Below are 15,260 nucleotides of genomic sequence, written 5' to 3'. Positions count from 1 at the left end.
CGATTTATCTTTGTCTTTTGTAATTCCTGTGAATAAAATGAACCTAAAATCTCTTCCCCTTCTCAATCATATACCTTAAGTCCAAGGAACTGTATCTATTACATCAACGATTTTAAAAAGTTCATTTGTCTATCGCTTGGTATAACCTTTTTCAAAATGAGATTTCCACCTGTATAGTCTTACTATATCACCAACTTTGAACTTAGGTTTTCTGACATTAATCTCTTTTTCATATTCTAATTTTGTAAATGTTTCTGATAGTTTAGTATTCGTTGAGGTGTGAATTGTATCATGATACTTATCTACAAAGTCCTGAATTAAAGTTAACCATTGTTGAGAACAGAGTTGAGTGAATTTTTTTATATAGTCTCTCTTTTAAAGTGCCATTGAATCGCTCAATAACAACTGCTTTTCCTTCATTAAAGGTGCTCTATAATGCAATGTATTGTTATTTTAAAGAATATTCATAAATGTTTTGTTCTAGAACAATTTTTTTTTATGTTTTCTCTTGCTTTTATTGAATATCTGTTGGAAAGCTAACATAAGCGTATTACCTGTTTTGTTTTTGTTTTTCAAAGGGACAACTCACGCATATCCACTCCTCAAATCAATAACGGTTAAAGCATACTTGTACCCCTTATCATTATTGAGTTCAATCAAATCAGCGGACCAGCTATAATCAACTTCCTTGGAATAAACCTTCCTTATATGAAACTTTGTGACGATTGGTTGATGTAATTCATCAGCTAATTGCTCTTCAATCTTAATGACATCATTGGAGCCTATATTTTTTTTTTTTTTTTTTTTTTTTTTTTTTTTTTAATAATTTCCAAGCTCAAGTTTCAATTTAGCACTGATCATCTTCTTCATGATTTTTGGATTTTCTCTCAAGGTTGGGTTTTGTATCAGAGACAAATTATACAACATTTCTCTATCGGCTTCATGTTTTTCTTCCAACATTGTGCTATTTCCATAATCTATATCGTGCCTCATGCACACTTACTTCATCAACCCGATTGATAGGTTTGCTCTACGGTTTAGGATTGTCAGCCTCATCTAATCTTTTATTCAAGTTTTCCTGGACCACAGAAAGAATACCCTGGTCGATGTAATTCCCCTGGTATTCCAGAAGTTGTAAATTTACTTCCTGATAACTTTTGTACATCTCCTCCACGTTTGTGTTTGTGTTTGGAGATTAATTTACTCTTTTTAGAGCTATACACCGAACATATGCCTTTTTGTATAACCCTGTCATTTTTAGGTCATCTCCACTGAGATAACCTAATAATGCCGGACCAAATGTCCGTCCGTCAACAATTTTTCTTTCCGATCTTGATGAAACTTAGTATGTGGGTAGAGGTCAATGAGTGTTGCACAACGATATAACTTTTTTCTGTGTTCAAGGTCAGGGTCAAGGTCATGTAAGTTATAAAAATCGCCATTTTCAAAACCTTTCTCGTCTGCCATTCTACAAGATATTCGGCAACTGTTTATTGATTATGATAGTAAAAAATATTATCTTCTATCGAACTGGACAGATTTTTGAATTTCCTTCCCGTTTGGTCGTCACGTGATCTGGAAGGTGGCCAAAAACTCCGATGCGATTCGCAAAGAAGGAAGGAGAAATGAAATATAAATATAAAACACATTTTTAGCCTTTTATATTTATACATTTTCTGCCGAAGGTGCTAAAGTTTCAAAACCCCAAATGTAAACGTTAGCATTTATTTTCAAAATATAATTTCGTGCGCGTGTGCCAAAATGCCGAGTCATCTTTAACCAAACTGGGTAGTTCGAGCTGCGCAGTCGAACTGCGCAGTAGTCTTCAGTCATAACTGAACATTGAGAACTTGTATTATAGAGATGACTGTCACCCCCACACGGGGGTAATTTTTACTTTTAAAATGAGATATTTTTAGTATTAGTTTTCTTTTTACATTTGAGATAATAACTCATTTATTTGAGAAAAATTCCTCCAGTGTGAAAACCTTTTTAGTTTCCAACATGCACATTTGAATCTTAATTTTTAAAACATGAAGAATCCTCAGAAATGTCTTCACTCTCTCCTCCATTTATGAAAGGAAAAAAAAAATTGAAAACTTTAAAGTCAATCACACCAACATCATCAATAATCAATATAATCTTTTCCTTCTTTATCTCCATTGTCTCGTTTATATCTTCTCCCTGAAACCGATGTTGATAGTCTTGATGCAAATATTTCTAATAGACTTTCCAATTCTTTGTTTTTCCTCCTCGGTGCATTGAGATATGATTTATTTTCTGTAATACCTTCGATCTTTTTAAAATCTCACTGGTTTCCATATTTTTATATTTATTTTGTCTCTCTCTTTCCTCCCTCTCCTTTTCCTTCTCTGTCTTCTCCGTATCCTTCTGTCTTCTCCCTATCCTTCTCCCTCTTCTCCCTCTCCTCCTCTCCCTACTCCCTCTCCTCCTTCCTCATCCCTTACTATCCTTGAATCACTTTTATCCCATAGAATATCATACATATATTCATCAGGATTTCTTGTTATTCTTGCATCCAAAATATTTTTTTTACAACAGGAAACCAATACAATTTCTTCTGAATTTCTAAGAGCCTTGTGTTTTATTAGCGTACAATGTCATTCTGACAGGGAACCCTATTGTTTTTCTTCTGTTTATTTCCTTATTTTTTTATTATTTATATTTTTCCGCCGGCAATTTTGCGGGTTCTTTCGCTTTAAAAATCATTTTCTCAGGAACGGTAAGTCCGATCGACACGAAATTTTCACCATAGTATGTATCTTTTTTGATAGCAAACTTAAGTTGTAATTGTGACGTCATACGGGCACCATCTTGAAAAAAAACGAAAAACTTTGGACCTCTGTATCTCAAACTTTCTAGGGTAAAAATGTTTTTGCTTCATACATTTGAATAAACTCAATGGGAACAGGGGTGATTTTTCGTGAGGTCATCGGTCAAGAGGTGTGCCGGTCAAAATTCGTTAGGTACAACGCTGCATCGGAAAAATCTGAAATTTCTTGAGCCTCATCGGCACAACAATTCACCGTAGAAAAAATATATTATGACGTCACAGGTCACTTGGTTTGGCAGCCATCTTGTTTTGGGAATTAAAAAAAAAAAATCTTCTCCAGAACGGCCAAACAGATTGAGGCGAAACTTTGCACACACATTCCTCATGACGTCCTTTATCGAGTGTGCATTTCTTATTGATCGGTCATACGGTTTGGCGGCAATCTTGAATTTACCGTAAACCTTCAAACATCATCTCCAGAACGGCTGAATAATGAGGCGAAACTTTACACGCACATTCCCCATGAGGTCCTTTATCGAGTTTGTTAATTTCTTCTTGATCGGTTATATGGTTTGGCGGCCATCTTCAATTTACCGTAAACCTTCAAACATCTTCTCCAGAACGGCTCATCAGATCAAGGGGAAACTTCACTCACGTATTTCCCACGAGAAGGGAATATAAGTTTGTTAATTTCTAATTGATAGGTCACATGGTTTGACAGCCATGTTTGATTCAAGAACAATATTAAATATTGTTTTCTCTGGAACCACTTACCCGATTAAAGCGAAACTTTGTGACTGTCATCTGCAGAAAGTCGCATGTTGTATCAAAGGCGGATGTGTGGGTACCCGGTCATCACTGCCAGCAGTTATAAAGTGGCAGTTCTAGTTAACTTTGAAATTTCTTCATTATTTAACATTTTTATTAAATCCAAAGTTGTTGGTTTATTAACATCAGTATAAAGCAAAACTTTTATTGAAAATACCGCATTCTTGTGTTGTAGAACATATTTATTGAAATAGCGAATACCCTTTTCTTGAAGGTATGCTTGGACACAAAAATGATAATTTTCTTGAAGGGAAACTTTGCAATATTCTCATTTAAGTCTCATGTTGTATTAAATGTGGACATCTGGGTACCCGATCATCCCTGCCAGCAGTTATAAAGTGGCAGTTCCAGTTATTTCTTATTTATTATTTTTCTTCCGCTGGCATTTTGTGTTATTTCGCTTTAAAAATCATTTTCTCAGGAACGCCAAGTCCAATCGACACGAAATTTTCACCAGAGTATGTATCCTTTTTTGGTAGCATACTAAATTGATAATTGTGATGTTATAGGTCACGTGGTACGGGCGCCATCTTGAAAAAAAAAACGATAAACTTTGGACCTCTGTATCTCTGAAACCGTGCAATGGAAATTTTTTCGCTACATACATTTTAAAGAACTCCCCATCGGGAACACGGGTGATTTTTCTTGACGTCATCAGTGAAGCGGTATCCCAGTGAAAATTCGTCAAGTAGAACGCTGCATCGGAAAAAGCTGAAATTTATTGAGCCTCATTGACACAACAATTCACTGCAGAAAAAAGATATGACGTGATGGGTGACTTGGTTCGGCAGCAATCTTGTTTTGAATTTTTTTTTCTAAAAATCTTCTCCAGAATGGCTGGACAGATTGAGGCAAAACTTTAGACACACATTCCCCATGACGTCCTTTTTCAAGTTTGTTAATTTCTTATTGATAGGTCGCAGAGTTTGGCGGCCATCTTGAATTTACCCTAAAACCTTCAAACATCTCCAGAACGGCTGGACAGATTTAGGTGAAGCTTTACACACACATTCCCCATGACATCATTTTACAAGTTTGTTAATGAATAATTAATTGATGGTCACATTGTTTGGCAGCCATGTTGGATTCAAGAAAAATATTAAATAATGTTTTCTCTGGAATCACATAACCTATCGAAGCAAAAATTTGCAACTGCCATCTTCCATCGGGTCTGCAAACATAGTTAAAATTAAAACTGGTGAACCAGTAATCCCGGGCTTCAAGGCGTGCCTCCGTTTTAAGAAGTTTCAACACCATCACCCTGTCACATGATGTGGGTTTTCCGAGTTAGAAAGTTAGTTCAAGTCTGCAATGGGGCCCAGCTACGGGGTCCCTCAAGTTATATCAATGAAGGATTGAAAAGCCCAGAGCAATACATGATAGAGAAAAAAACTTCACATTGGACAAATCGAGGCTGGACAAATTTTCAAGTCCCCAAAAAAGTCCAATAACTCCACATTTGCATATTAATGTAAATGGCGAACTTGTAGAACGTGAAAATATCTTCCAGAATTTGTGGTCACTTTTTGTCTATCTTCTTTGGTTTTCATTTTACGACATGTCAAAAATGGGTGATTTTAAAATTTGGGGGGCTCTGGGGCCTCACTGGGGTAAAATACAGACATAGCGTAAACATATTTGGAGTCCCCTCTTCAAGGCCTATCAGAAACTGTCATTAAATTTTTTCAACTCTCATTTGCATATTTGGCATATTTAATGAGGCGAATCGGCATCATTTTAATCATATAAATTATGTAACGATTTCGACGAAATTAACAACTTAACATTGCAATGGAACCTTGCAAATGTGTGCAAAAACTTGAGGCTGTCGTATTACCCCTTCTGGAGAAGAAGATGTTTTTAGGTTTTGGAGAAAATCCAATATGGCCGCCATACCACGTGACCTACGTCATCAAAATTTTCAAAGTATAAACTTCAGGTGGAGAGTTATTCAATAGATAAGTTTCATTGAATTTCATCCAAGCGTTGTTTTTATTTTATGACATTTCAAAAATGGGTCATTTTCAACTTTGGGGGGCGCTGGGGGCTCACTGGGGTCAAATACAGACATAGTATAAATATATTGGGAGTCCCCTGTTTATGTGCTATCTAAATTTGTCATTAAATTTTTTCAACTCTCATTTGCATATTTTGCATATTTAATGAGGCGAATCGGCATCATTTAAAATCATATAAATTAAATAACGATTTCGACCAAATTAACAAATTAGCATTACCATGGAACTTAGCAAATGTGTGCAAAAGATTGAGGCTGTCAGATTATCCCTTCTGGAGAAGAAGATGTTTTTAGGTTTTGGAGAAAATCCAATATGGCCGCCATACCACGTGACCTACGTCATCAAAATTTTAAAAGTATAAACTTCAGGTGGAGAGTTATTAAATGGATTAGTTTCATTGAATTTCATCCAAACGTTGTTTTTATTTTATGACATTTCAAAAATGGGTCATTTTCAACTTTGGGGGGTGCTGGGGGCTCACTGGGGTCAAATACAGACATAGTATAAATATATTGGGAGTCCCCTGTTTATGTGCTATCTAAATTTGTCATTAAATTTTTTCAACTCTCATTTGCATATTTTGCATATTTAATGAGGCGAATTGGCATCATTTTAAATCATATTAATTATGTAACGATTTCGATGAAATTAACAAATTCACATTAACATCGAAGTTAGCAAATGTGTGCAAAAGATTGAGGCTGTCAGATTATCCCTTCTGGAGAAGAAGATGTTTTTAGGTTTTGGATAAAATCCAATATGGCCACCAGACCACGTGACCTACGTCATCAAAATTTTTAAAGTATAAACTTCAGGTGGAGAGTAATTAAATTGATAAGTTTCATTGAATTTCATCCAAGCATTGTTTTCATTTTATGACATTTCAAAAATGGGTCATTTTCAACTTTGGGGGGCGCTGGGGGCTCACTGGGGTCAAATACAGACATCGTATAAATATATTGGGAGTCCCCTGTTTATGTACTATCTAAATCTGTCATTTAATTTTTTCAACTCTCATTTGCATATTTTGCATATTTAATGAGGCGAATCGGCATCATTTAAAATCATATAAATTAAATAACGATTTCAACCAAATTAACAACTTTACATTCCCAAGTTACTTAGCAAATGTGTGCAAAAGATTCAGGCTGTCTGATTATCCCTTCTGGAGAAGAAGATGTTTTTAGGTTTTGGATGAAATCCAATATGGCCGCCATACCACGTGACCTACGTCATCAAATGTTTCATAGTATAAACTTCAGGTGGTGAGTAATAATCCTGTTAAGTTTCGTTGAATTTCATCCGACAGTTTTCCCTCCAGATCCGCCACAAAATCGGTCAGTAGAACATAAAACCCGTTATAATAATAACTAGAACTGCCACTTTATAACTGCTGGCAGTGATGACCGGGTACCCAGTCCGTCCGCCTTTGACACAACTGATACAACATGAGACTTAAATCATAGTCGCAAAGTTTCGCATTCATCGGATAAGCGGTGCCAGAGAAAACATTATTTAATGGTGATACAAACACAGGCCTGCTTCGAGACGGCGCGGAACAGACGAGTTACGAACCGGGCAGCACAAAGCGTTCAATGTCCTTATTACTGGCGAACAGATTCAAATAATTAAATAATTCTGGCTGCCAATCCGCGTGACCGATCAGGTTGAAATTTTAAACTTTTGTTTCGCATGTCGGCTAAATTACAAATGTGAAGTTTCGTATATATAGAAGCAGCGGTTCGAGAGTAAATATTAATTAATATTTATCCTTCAATCCAAGATGGCGGCCAAACCATGTGACTTGTGACGTCATAATTTTCACCACGTGTGCAAACACGATCGGAGACGATAACTGCAAATTTTCGCTTCGCTAGGTTAAGCAGTTCCAGAGAAAACATTATTTAATATTTTTCTTAAAACCAACATGGCTGCCAAACCCTGGGCCCGATCCCGTTGAAATTTCAAACCCTCATTCCACATGAGCGTTCCACCATAAAGTTGATGTTTCACATTTATTGATGCAGTAGTTCCAGAGTAAACATTAATTAATATTTTTCCTTCAATCCAATATGGCTGCCAAACGTTGCATCATACCTCAAAAGGGGGTGAGAACTTTTTATTCGTCATGGAGAGGCGGTCATACTGGTGGAGTTTCGCCTGGATCTGTTCAGCCGTTTCAGAGAAAAAGACGTTTGAAGATATTGTTTTTCAATCCAAGATGGCTGACGAACCATGTGACCTATGACATCAGAAATTTATATTCTGCTTCCAACTGGGTATTGGAACACGTGCGTCAAGTTTCGTGTTAATCGGTAAAGGTGCGTTTTTCAATCCAAGATGGCCGCCAAACCATGTGACGTGTGACATCATAATTTTTACCAAGCGTACATACTGCCTGCTAGATGATAATTACAAATTTTCGATTCGTTTGGTTAAGCGGTTCCAGAGAAAACATTATTTAATATTTTTCTTAAATCCAAGATGGCGGCCAAACCATGTGACTTATCAATTCGAAATTAACAAACTTATATCGCCTTCCTGTCCCGAATATAGTTCTGAAATCTCCCCTTCATTGGGCCAACGCTTCTGGAGAAGAAGATGTTTGAAGGTTTTCGGGTTTTTTCAAGATGGCCGCCAAACCATGTGACCGATCAAGAACAAATTAACAAACTTGAAAAAGGACCTCATGGGGAATATATGTGTGAAGTTTCGTCTTCATCTGTCTTGCCCTTCTGGAGAAGAAGATTTTTAAAATTTATTCATTTTCAATCCAAGATGGCTGCCGAACCTTGTGACCTATGATATCATAAATTTAAATTCTGCTTTCCATCGTCGACCCGAACAAGTGTGTGAAGTTTCGTGAAAATCGGATAAGGTGTATTTTTCTATCCAAGATGGCCGCCAAACCATGTGACTTCTGAGGTAAAAATTTTTTACCATGTATGCAGACTTGAGGGAGGAAGGCAATTGCAAATTTTCGCTTCGATGGCTTATGAAATACCAGAGAAAACATTATTTAATATTTTTCTTAAATCCAACATGGCGGCCAAACCATGTGACCTATCACTTCGAAATTAACAAACTTGCATCGCATGCATGTCATGAATATAGATCTGAAATCTCGCCTTCATTGGACCAGCGCTTCTGGAGAAGAAGATGTTTGAATGTTTTAGGGTTTTTTCAAGATGGCCGCCAAACCATGTGACCTACCAACAAGAAATTAACAAACTTGAAAAAGGACCTCAGGGCGAATATACCTGTAAAGTTTCGCCTCAATCTGCACAGCCGTTCTGGAGAAGAAGATTTTTTTAAAAAAAATTTTCAAAACAAGATGGCGGCCGAATTACGTCACCGATGACGTCAAAAAAAATTTTTTCTACGATGAATTTTGGTGTAGATGACGCTCAAGAAATTTCAAATTTTTCCCATGTGGCGTTCTACTTGACGAATTTTCACCGGGATACCTCTTCACCGATGACGTCACGAAAAATCACACGTGTTCCCGAGAGGGAGCTTGTTAAAATGTATGAAGCGAAAAAATTTTTACCCTGGAAGATTTCAGAGATACAGAGGTCCAAAGTTTATCGTTTTTTTCAAGATGGCGCCCGCACCACGTGACCAATGACGTCATAATTATAACGTGATTGTGCTATCAAAAAAGATACATACTACGGTGAAAATTTCGTGTCGATCGGACTTTGCGTTCCTGAGAAAATGATTTTTAAAGTGAAAACAGGCCGCAAAATGCCGGCGGAAAAATAATAATAATAATAAATAATAAACATAAGAAAAACAATAGGGTACCCTGTACTCACAGGGTACCCTAATAATAATAATACTAACGAATTCAATAGGGCTTCAGCACTTGAAGCCCTAATTATGACTCAAGTCACATGGTTTGGTGGCCATCCTGGATAGAAAAGCACCGTATCCGATTAACACGAAACTTCACACACTTATTCCTCTGCAGGATTGGAGCCAGAATGTAAATTTATGATGTCATAGGTCACATGGTTTGTCAGCCATCTTGGATTGAAAATTAATAAATTTTAAAAATCTTCTTCTCCAGAATGGCTCGACAGATTGAGGCAAAATTTCACACACACTTTCCCCAAGACATCCTTTCACAAGTTTGTTAATTTCTAATTGATAGGTCACATGGTTTGGTGGCCATATTGAATTTACCCAAAAACCTTCAAACATCTCCAGAAAGGCTGGTCAGATCAAGGGGAAACTTCACATACGTATTGCACAGGAGTGGTGGATATAATTTTGTTAATTTGTAATTGATAGGTCACATGGATTGGTAGCCATGTTGGATTCAAGAATTATATTAAATAATGTTTTCTCTGGAACCACATAACCTATCGAAGCGAAACTTGGCTACTATAATCTACCCCCATGTCTGCACATATGTTAAAAATTACGATGTCACATATCACATGGTTTGTCTGTCATCTTGGATAGAAAAACGCACCTTGTCCTATAAACACAAAACTTCACAAACGTGTTCCACTATACGATTGGCAGCAGAATATAAATTTATGGTCATAGATCACATGGTTTGTCAGCCATCTTAGATTGAAAATTGATATCTTTAAAAGTCTTCTCTGAAATGGCTGAACAGATCGAGGCGAAACTCCACACGTCTGACCGCATTTCCATGCAAACAAAAAGTTCTCCCCCCCCCCCCCATTTTTCATGTACGACACATCGTTTGGCAGCCATAGTGGATTGAAGGAAAAATATTAATTAATGTTTACTCTGGAACTACTGCATTTATTAAAGTGAAAATTCAGAGTTATGATGGAACAGTCATGTGGAATGATGGTTTGAAATTTCAACTCGATCGGGCCCACGGTTTGGCAGCCATGTTGGATTGAAGGGGAAATATTAATTCATGTTTACTCTGGAACTGCTGTGTCAATATATGCAAAACTTCAAAATTATTTTCTCGCCCACATGTGAAACAGATTTAAAATTTCAACCCGATCGGCCACGCAGTTTGGCAAACAGAATTATTTAATTATTTGAATTTGAGAACTTTTAGATTTTTTTTTCCCCAGAAGGTTCACTTGGCTGCACCTGCATGCGTTTGATGGTACAGGAACAGCAATTCAATTGATACCGACAATGTCCCCAGGAAAAAAAGGCTAACTGCATACATAATAGGTTGAACACTTTGTGCAACCCAGTTCGTAACTCGTCAGTCCCGCGCTGTATCGAAGCAGGGCTGTATTTGTATCACGATTGTTGTTGTTCGTCTTTCGGCTGCTCCCGTTAGGGGTCGCCACAGCGGATCATCCGTTATGATCCGCATACTGATTTGGCATAGGTTTTACGCCGGATGCCCTTCCTGACGCAACCCTGGTCACCTCTTACGACACAGGGATAAGGATTGGGTTTCGCCATGATTCCAGGCTGCCCAACACCCTCTCATGGCGCGGCCCAGGGCAGAGCTCCCATCCTCAAGCGATCCTCCAACCCAAGCCTCCGAGTAGCTGGATTACAGGCGCACGCCACTACGCCCGTATTTGTATCACGATTAAATAATGTTTTCTCTGGAACCACTCATCCTATCGAAGCGAAACTGCAACTATCATCTACAGAAAAGTCTCATGTTGTTCTCCCCCCCCCCACTATTGTTGTGGGCCGAGTATTGGCTGCGAGCACGACAGCTAGTTGGAGCAGCAGAGTCGACTCCACTGAACACCTGGAATTCAGATCGTTACCCTCAGATAACTCCGAAGATACGGGTCCCTTACATGACCGTGAATCGTCAATAATTCAACCGCGTGGGCACAGGGTTATTTGCCAAACTTCAAAATACCTAGAGGCCCACGTGGCGAGCTACCAAGGAATTCACACCCTCGACGGAACTCGAACGGGACGAGCCGAAACCGTGCTCGACCCGTGTGTAACCCGAGCGGATGGTTACCGAGGTCCCGTCGGTCCAAATGCACAACTACAACAGCAACGGCCTTTTTAATTCCCCAACACGCACCATGGCGAGCCAATGAAGGAAAGGACAAGGACGAGCTGGAACATTCAACAATACGAATATTTATTTACAATCGGTGGGAAGGGAACACACAAAGAGCAGAGTTATCCGACTATAAGAAATGCAGTCAATGTACAAGCAAAAACACTTAACAATTCCTACTTATAGACGGGCCCACACACAGACGCACACCCAAGAGAAATGGACCCAATGATCTTTATTCGGCTCTCCAGCCGCGGAGGATAGTTCGGCTGGGAGTCAGGACGCTGGCTATCTGGGCCACGAACGCGCGGTTGGACATCCACCCCTTCCCGGAGCTCTGGTCACCAAAGGACGGATCAGGGCAGCCAGACGCAGACCAGCGCCAGTGAAGGGACGAGATTAGAGAACCAGACGAGCGACGAGATCAGACCAGCGCCAGCGACGAGTTGAGACCAGACCAGACCAGTGACGAGACGAGACGAGACCAGCACAGAACACCCGATAACCGTGCCGTCCCGTCTATTTCTTCCCCCACCCGGGGTCGGGGGGGGGGGAACGTGTCTCACCTCACCGTACCCCTCATTTGCCGGGGGAAATCGGTCGTCCCCCGTGATTGGTCGGGGGGGGGGGGAGTGTCGGGGCGTCACGGTGGACCGCCCCTCAATTAGGGAGAGGAATATTGTCCTGTGTGGGCTGTGCTCATTGGCCGAACGTCGGGGAACTCGCTCGCATCTCTCTGATTGGGCGAGAGAGAGGCCAGGCCCTTTTGAACTCCACCCACCGCGAACGTTATGGCGTCAGGATGGAGCGAAGGGGTTGCTGTAGATGTAAGTGATGTAAAAGTCCTAACTATCAAAATAGCTCTGCAGCGCACGGACATTTAATTCCCATTAGATGAGGGATGGGACCCTAACTTGAAACACACACTTACCGATGTAACTGTTCTATAAGGACCTGAATGTTGAGTGCAGTAAGCTTCCAAATTTGTAACTATCAAAGGCGGACGTCTGGGTACCCGGTCATCACTGCCAGCAGTTATAAAGTGGCAGTTGCAGTTATATATAATCCTGTTCTTTGTGTTTTCATGATATAAACTATGGCAAAACCATTATTAATTTTACCCTTACGAAATTCTTTTATTTTTTGTTTGCTCATCGTGCTTCCACAAAACTCATTCTCGGCACCAAGTGGATAATATTCTTCCTTGCGAGACTGATTTAATTGTTCCAGGCCTTCGAGGTTGATTTCAAATGACCAATAATACCCGAAATCATTCATATCATATTCCTATCGTTCTATTCTCATACAAACGATACGCCCTTCTTTATAAAATTTTATTTTAATTGGAACTGTGAATTCTGTATGACCTGGATATAAAATCAACACTTCTGTATCTTTAGAATACACGGCCGTTTCATTTAAGGATATATGTTGTGATAAATCACTTCATCTCACCAAGTCATTTGCATCAGTCGGGCTTGGATAATTTATTAATTTTAAGCATTTTTCATATTAATGTTTTTTGCTCTCCCATATTTCTTTCGTTCAGCTTGTGCCTTTTTGTAATAATTTGATAAATCAATATTCAGTTCTTGGGATACACCAAAGAGAGAACCATCTTTACCAACATAAGTCATTTATATTAGATTAAAAATATTGTCATGAAAAAAATTATTTTTGTTGAGTTGAAATAACACATATAGACATAATTGACCACAACACTTGGAATTTAATTATTGTACTTGAAATGTTTGATAAATACCATTCTGTAAGAATTTTATTTCTTCAACAGGTGGTGGAAAACCAAAACTATCAAAATAATATTTGTCTTGACTATTAAAAATACAAACCCAATGAGAACCGTTCCCATTATTATCTTCTACGTTCATAATAATATTCTTTGTATGTTTAGACACGTTTGTTAATTCATCTCTCATACAAATAACCACATTAAGAATTTTTAATTTCTTACAATATTTGACAAGTTCTAAATTTGATGTTGTATTCTTTCCAAATTCTTTAAACCACTCATCAATGCTCATTTATTTATTAGAAAGATATAATCCATTACCCTTTTAGTTAATTTTACACCTGCTTGTGCGATCGAAGAAAGCATATCTCCCACTAACAATCTCACTTTATCAGGCAGACTTTCAAGTTTTTCAGCATAATCTACAATTACACCACTTCCACTAATTTAATTTGTTTCTCCAACTCTTTGTTATGTCTTTCCAATTCTTTTTAAGCCCGGAGTTGAGCCTTCATTTTGTTGACAGTTTTCACCGCTGCTGAAATACCACCCGTTAATGCTCCAGCCGCACTTAAACAAGCAAATAAAGGAATGAGAAGAAATGGGAGAGATCCTCCACTCGTCTCTCATTGAATATTTCTTCAACATTGGATTTGACATTTTAATTTTAAGTGAGCCAGTATCGTTCAAGATTTTCACCTGCTCTCTTGTGAGCAAAACATCAATTCTTACTGCTCTTTTTCTCTGAATTGTATTAACGTTAATCATACAAAGCTTTTGATTTTGAAGGCAAGATGATAGTTTATGAAGATTGATTTGATTAACATATACCCCAGTTGGCACTTTACTACTCATTTATTTATCAAAAAAATTATGTGAGACTAATCATAACACCAGAATCTGTATTAATCTGTAATTCTGTTTCTTCCAAAAGCAAACAATATGTATCAACTTCTTCACTCTCTCCTCTTTTAATGTATAGGGTATTATCCACTCGATTAGACTTTATAGTTTCCTTTTGAGCACTCAGGTCAATCACATAGATTGTATACATACTTTTAAATGCTGTCATATCCAAAATGGGTTCTTTATTTCCATTGCTTTCACATACCTTTTGGTAAGACTTTTATGCCTCAGCATAATCATTTTTTTCCCAATTAATTTCCAATCTATCTCGTGGATAAAATGTTCCATCTGGAGAAACGCGAAGTTGTTTCACCTTAGCATTATCACTCAATGCATCATTCTTATCAGTCGGAGTATCACCATCTGGTTTTTAAAAAATGAGCCACAGATATCGTGGCTTTCCTTCCAGAACACCCAAATTCCATGTGTAAGTGGTTTGGTTCAGTTTAACGTGTTGGCATCTTCTTTTAAGATATGATACATTGAGTGGTTCCTTTGAGTTGTCTTCTTTTCAACATCTCTTCTGTTTCAAGATTAGCAGTATATTCACTAATACACCAACTAATTTCATCAATCAGGGTTCGCACACCTGGAAAGTCCTTAAAACTCCTGAAATTCAATTCCTATCCTGGAATGTCCTGGAATATGCTTAAAAATCAAATTGAACTCCTGAAAACTTCGTAAAAAATTATATTTTGAATTTCCGACAATCACCTTGTCAACGTCTCAAAGAATAAAAGAACCCAAGAATATATATATATATATATATATATATATATATATATATATATATATATATATATATATATATATATATATATATATATATATATATATATATATATATATGAATTATGTGTCTTTTTAGAGTCTATGACACTTTAATGTGCTGTTAGTAAAAATTTTTTTTTAATATTTAAAAAAAATTCTTCAATTTTAATGTATTTCCAACAAACACGAACCGTTTTTTTTGTAATC

At 37.8% G+C, this 15,260-nt stretch overlaps 2 long non-coding RNA genes across 2 annotated transcripts in view; both read left to right on the top strand.

Moving 5' to 3' along the window:
- Positions 1 to 325, top strand: part of LOC147030125 (uncharacterized) — a 4,147-nt gene extending 3,822 nt beyond the window's left edge. The window contains exon 3 of the long non-coding RNA XR_015056236.1: positions 1 to 325. This exon is cut by the window's left edge and continues 397 nt beyond it. This is a non-coding gene — a long non-coding RNA (uncharacterized LOC147030125).
- Positions 1 to 15,260, top strand: part of LOC147030123 (uncharacterized) — a 108,450-nt gene that overhangs the window by 21,345 nt on the left and 71,845 nt on the right. The window lies entirely within an intron of this gene.

Source organism: Eptatretus burgeri, chromosome 3 (genome assembly GCF_056783735.1).
Source record: "Eptatretus burgeri isolate ZD-2024b chromosome 3, Ebu_testis_v1, whole genome shotgun sequence".
Classification (NCBI taxonomy): domain Eukaryota; kingdom Metazoa; phylum Chordata; class Myxini; order Myxiniformes; family Myxinidae; genus Eptatretus; species Eptatretus burgeri.
The sequence above is the reverse complement of the archived record's forward strand: the minus strand, read 5'-3'. Positions and strand labels throughout refer to the sequence as shown.